The sequence below is a fragment of the Rousettus aegyptiacus genome, unplaced genomic scaffold (genome assembly GCF_014176215.1).
Source record: "Rousettus aegyptiacus isolate mRouAeg1 unplaced genomic scaffold, mRouAeg1.p scaffold_m13_p_7, whole genome shotgun sequence".
Classification (NCBI taxonomy): Eukaryota; Metazoa; Chordata; class Mammalia; order Chiroptera; family Pteropodidae; genus Rousettus; species Rousettus aegyptiacus.
Window position 1 is genome coordinate 47339539 of NW_023416310.1, and position 6568 is coordinate 47346106.

Below are 6568 nucleotides of genomic sequence, written 5' to 3' on the forward strand. Positions count from 1 at the left end.
AGCATTCCCAGGGGTGGCCTTGTCTTGAATCTCACTGGAACAATCCACCACTACTACATAATCTTCTACTACGTAATCTTCTGACATTAGTACATTTCCCAAACCCTGAAGATTCCTTCTGGACTTTCCAAAGTGGGCATTCAGCGGAATAAATAGTTTAAGGTGAGCTTTGACCATTCTGGTCAAGAACCCTCTACCGGTGTAAGGTATAGAGGTCTTTCTGCCCTTCATTTTCCAGTTCTATGTTCTCCATTTGGATAAGAACACATCCGCACTCCAAGAAAAAGACCTAATTTTCAGGACTAGGGAAGCCTAGATCCATGTTGAAAAGAAATGTTTCCCTGAAGTAATAGTAACCTGTGAAGATAACATCTATTGTAGAGAAGACATTTATATTGTTATGCAGGACAATGAACCCCGAGATCTCTAATTGCTCCACTTAAGAATTCAGTCTTTGGCTAAGTGGATAAGAAAACAGGACCTTTACACATACTGTCTACAAGAGACTCACTTAAGATGGAAAGACACACATGGATTGAGAGTAAAGAGACAGAGGAAGATATTTCATGAAAATAGAAACAAAAAAAAAACTAGTGTAGCAATACTTTTACCAGACAAAATAGACTTTAAAACAAAGGCTATAACAAGAGACAAAGAAGGACCCAGTAATTCCACTTCTAGGTATTTATCTGAAGAAACCCAAAGCACTACTTTGAAGGGATATATGAATCCATATGTCCATTGCAGCATTATTTATAATAGTCAAGAAATGGAGACAACCTGTGAGTCTATGAGTGGATGAATGGATAAAGAAGAGGTGGTACATATATATTACAGATATTATTCAGCCACAGAAAAAGAATAAAATCTAGCCACTTGCAACAAAATAGATGGACCTAAAGGGTATTGTGCTGAGTGGAGTAAGTCAAATACTATATGATTTCACTTATATAGAGAATCTAAAGAACAAAATAAACAAACAAAATGAAACAAACTCACAGGTACAGAGAACATTTGATGGTTACCAGATGCGAGGGGTGCTGGGGGTGGTGAAAAAGGAGAAGGGATTAATAAATATAAATTGGTAATTACAAAATAGTCATGGGGATGTAAAGTATAGCATAGGGAATATAGTCAATAATATTGTAATAACTATGTATGGTGTCAGATGGGCACTACATTTATCAGGGTCATCACTTTGTAAGTTATATAAATGTCTAATCACCATGTTATACACCTGAAACTAATATACTATTGCATGCCAACTATAATTGAAAAATAAGAAATTATTTTTTAAAAAGAACTCAGTCTTCAGTTTGCCATTGCAAAGACAAGGCATTCTTTGAAGTGGTCTTCCCAGAAGAAAGGGATATTTCCTCCAAGTTCACACATTTTACACTGTAGAGATATACTAGAAATTTTTAATTTGTAGTCCTCCCCACCCAAGAGTTTAGCCAATTTCTATGGAGGGTCCAAGTTCAAAATGTCTGGGTTTCCTTTCCCATCAATTAGAGGCTTTATAGGAGAAATCTTCTAAGATGACACTTCTCTTTTCATGGCAAACTTCACATGGCATGGACTATCTCTTCTTTATGTTCTATTGTGATGCAAATTTACATTTTTACAATGTCTCAGAACATAGTCTTAGATTATGTTTTTCAAATTAATATGTTCAGTCGACAAATCTTTAATGAGCATCTATTATATGCCAGTCAACTGTGCTAGGTAGTAGAAATACAGCAGTGAACAAAATAAATAAAGTTCTCATGAAGTTAGCTTTCTGTATAGTTGATTTCATGTACTTCTGACAATTTTCTTCCTCTTATAAGTTGGACTGACACATGATTTGGAGTAATGTTTTTGAGCAAGGCTTGGAGGGGAATATGTAGGGCATGACAAAGAGGCATGAAGAGGCACAAAGAGCAGAGTCCCTGCATGAATGCCCTGGGTGGTGGCAGTATTGCCACCATGCAGGCTATCCATAAGTGAGCAGAGGACCTGAGGTTAGAAATGCAGAGACTTGCTCATGGGAGGCCTCAAATGCCAAGCTAAGGTGTTTGAACTTTAATGGAAATAGCGACACTGACAGTTAATACTTATTGAGTGCTTACTATGTGCTAAGAGCTATACAAGAATTATCTCATTTTAATTCTCTCAACAACTCCCCAGGCACTATTATTAGCTCCAGATTACAGATGAAACACCGAGTCAAAGAGAGATTAAGAAACTGCACAGTTGTGTGAAAACATTTTAAAAGGGTAGAGTTGTGTTACAGAAATCTGGCTGCCATGTGTAAGATGGACTGTATCGAAAAAAGACCACGAATGGTGATTATAAGAGAATCACTGGGGAAAGGAAGCAAGAGCCTGATGTGGGCCAGTAGCAGGAGGAACAGAAAGAATGTGTGCAAAGTCTGACTAGATATGCAAGGTGGTGACTGAGAGAAATTTATCACAGCTGCCTATTAGCTGCTGAGACTGGGTCTCCTGGAGAAGAAGGTGAGCCCATTATCAGAAGAGACTGAGCCCAGGAGAAAATGTTGAGCTCAGTTTAGGGGTATAGTGAGTGACTGTGGAGCCTATAGGAACTTTGTGAAGGCATCTTACAAGTACTTGAAAATTAGTGACTTGATTTGGGAAAAATACAGAGTTGCCATTACAAACCTCTACCCTTACAGGACTGCATCAAGGTATTTACTGAAGCTGTGGGAATAAACAATGGTAGGTAGGTAGGTAGGTAGATGATAGATAGATAGATGATAGATAGATAGATGATAGATAGATAGATAGATAGATAGATAGATAGATAACAGAACAGATAAGGATACCTAGTGGATGCCCACAGTTAGGAGAAGAAGGGGGATGGGCCACGAGACAGCAAATCCAGGCAAGTATCTTGTTAAGAAAATAAAAGGGAGAGAGAATTTCCAAAAAGGGAGTATAATGTAGTCATGCTTAAGAGCCCACAGATAATTATGACTAAAAAAGATGGGAATTAGGAAATAAGGAGTCCTGATGAACATTTCAGAAGATGAAGAGGAAACTTTAATCCCTATTCATGAAAGAATAAAATGGGTACAACATTTTTAGAGGCCAAGCTGGTGATATGCATCAAAGAAATTAAAAATATTGCAGATCCAGGAATTATACTGCTAGAAATTTATATAGACAAGTAATACTCAATACGTGCTAAGATATAGCTATGGCATTATTGGTCAAATTTTTGTTTAAAATAGTGAAAATCTGTAAACAGCATAAATTTCCAACAATAGAGAATATTTAATGATATACAAAGATGCTTATGATTGGTTATAAAGAAGTAGGCTGCAAAACTGAGTACAGTATAAATCCGCCCCCCCCACACACACACACCCTTTTAAAGAGAGATACATATAGAGAGAAAGAACTGGAAGTATATACTGCAAGAATTTCATGATGATTGTTTCTGGCTGGTAGAATTTAATAATTATAAAAACTCAGTTTTCCCTTCTCCCACACTCAATTACCCTCTCTCACTCTTTTGCATTACCTGTATTTTCTATAACAACTCTGTCCAATGAAAATATAAGGCACATATGTAATGTTAAATATTTTAGTAGCCACATTTAAAAATGAAAAACAGATAAAACAATCTTAATAATACATTTAACCTCAAACTATCTCAAATATTATCATTATAACATGTAACCAACACAGACAATATTAACAATATTTTACATTTCTTTTTAACGATCAGCTTTCTGCATCTGGTGTGCATTTAACATTTATAGAATATCTCAGTTTGGGCCATCCACATTTCAAGCACCCAGTAACCACATGGCTTCCACACTGAACAGCATGGTTCTATAAAATAATAGCTAACATTTATCAAGTACTTAATATGCACTTGGCAATGCTCTAAGCCCATTGGGTGGAGATTATAATTCATTCAGTCTCACAATAACTCCGCAAAGTTGCTGTGTTTATTACTGTCTCCCTATAAGCCATTTTCCTAACATGATGGGGTGGAAGCCAGGTTGCAAAGCCTTATTGACTCAATGAGGGAGTTGGAGAGAGATAAGTTAACAGAATGAGGAAAATATGAGGACAGAAGACTTTTTCTAGGGCAGGGAAAAATGATGAACGTAGGCTGAAGAGGAAAGATGGAGATGGAAAGTAAAAGGCTGGGGATGTTATTGCACCAAGCTCTCCACCAAAGGGAGGGCTCTATTGGATAAACATTGCCCAGGATGTGCTGGATGCCGTGATAGTTTGTGGGGTGGGATAGGGGGCATTGTAGCCTTGTGAGGGAGACAGACACAGACACAGACAATTCTATCCTGCAGGTGAATGTTATGACAGAGTGGTGAGGGGTGGTGGTGGAAGGGGCTTCCCGGGGAAGAGCTGAAATGAGTTGTGAAGAATGAATTTAGCCAGCAAAGAAGCAAAAAGGGAGGGGATTAGACTTGAGAAGTACTTGACTGCAAGCCCAGTGACTGGTTAGTTGTGGAGGATAAGAGAGAGTGAAGATTTGAGGATGGTTTCCAAGTTTCCCTGCATAGGCAAAAGTCAAAGACAATAACACTTACCGAGAGCCTCTCTGGAGTCGGGCATTGGTCCTGTGCACCACACACCGATCTCATTTAATTCTCACAGAGTTTCCATATCGTGCTTGCCATTTCACAAATGTGTAAGCTAGGCAAAATTATTGGCCTCAGGGCTCACCATTAGGAGGCAGAAGAGTCAGGATTTGAACCTACAGTGTTCCAGAGATAGAGGAAGAGATGAGAAAAGTTGCTGAGGGGCCAGAGCCAGGATAGGTGATCCGGATGGGCAAAGGGTGAGCAGGTGTGGACTGGAAGGTAAGCAGCCCACAGCTTTGTGGGACAATAGGTTACTCCAGCAGAAGGAAGGCATGGCCAGACTCTGGTCACTGGCAGAGCTCAGTAACCTGGGAGGGAAGACAGGAAAAGTGGAGAGGAAGGGTTGAGGAGCAGAGATGGGGGAGGAAGCAGGAGATTTTGGTTAAGGTGTCTGTCCGCTGGTGAAAAGAGAAGGCATTTGTGTACACACTCAGTTGTGTGTGTAGGGGGGAGGGTGGAAGGGGGAAAGGTTAGAGTTTGGCAGAGACCTGGCAGGGGAGATGGCACAGGAAGAGATTGGGGCTGGGTGAGGGTCATTGATTTTGGATCGGAACACAGTGGCAGGCTTAGAGACCTCCTGAGGGTGACAAGTTCTTTTTTTAATCTACTGCAGGAAAAGCAACAACAGATGAAGAGACCTTAAGAAAAGCAGAGATAGAGGAAATCAAGTAGGGGATGAATATCTGCAAAGGGAGGGAAAGGAAAGAGAGAAATTAGAAAATTACGAGAGAGGAAAAGGAGAGGGAGGGTAAAGGTAAAACTCCCACCATTCAGCACACCTCAGCACCCCAGCCCTAACCCTGTGAACAGCCCAGCTTGTGAGAGTTGGCTGGCCTTGGGGTGGGGCGGGGGAGTGGAGGGGGAAAGGAGGTAGGAGTGGGGGGAGAATAGGGGGGTGGAATGGAGGTGGAACCTGAGCCAAGACCACAGAGCTGCCCCAGCTCAAGCCAGACCATGACCAGATTCAAGTCACTAGTCCCATGCAGTCTGTTTCTCCACCTGTAAAATGGGGTTAGTGATGGGCAAGGATGCCAAAGTATTTGGAAAGCACCACAAGGGAAGGTGTTGCTTTGAAGATCTACCTAATTAAATACGACCATGTATATCCAGAGCCATATGAATGAATGAATGTAGATGTGGCCAATTGTAGATGCAAGTCCAGGAAAGACCTGGTGTGGTCCCAGCTCTTCTACCTGCCCAGTTTAGCGAGTTTGACATCAACGCCCAGCCTCGAGGTGGGGTAGGAGGTGAGGACCTGCGGCTGGACAGGTAGGATTCCGCTCCCTCTAAGGGCTCAAGGCCCTGGGGCCAGCTTCAACTTGTTCGCAGCCCCCAGCCCTTGGTCTGTCTCCTGAGCATAGGCCTAGGCAATGCTTATCCAACTGAACCCCCGCCCCTGCGGGACCTTGCCGCCCTGTCATTTTCCATACAGAACAAAACTCTCCTCATCTGTGCCTCTGCCCAGCTCCACACCCTCGCCTTCTTAGTGATGTGACCTGGTTAGGTCCTTGTCCCCACTCAGTGGAGCTTCCCCTTTTCTAGGACTGAGGATAGGGCAAAGGAAATGGGGAAAGAAATAGAAGAAAAGTCGGGGTAAGGGAGCAGGGAGACAGGAGATGGGAAAAATAGAAAGCCTGAGTCCGAAACTTGAGAGAGGGAGAGACCAGCACAGAGAGCCAGAATGATCCGGAGTGGCCAGCAAAAGACACATGCGCTCGCCACGGATTCCTTAACGAGTCCGGCCGCAGGCGTTACTGGGCACTTCCGCGGTGCTTGGCCCTGGGCTTTACAGCACGCGAAGGGCTGCTGGGTGCGGTGGCCTCACCTCCCCCCCTCGCCACTCCCTCCCCACCTAGCCCAAGGGGCTGGAATGGCAACGGCGCGCGGGGGCTTTTCGAAGCAGTGGAGTGGAAAATAGACTTTAACCCGCTTTGTGGCGACTAGGGC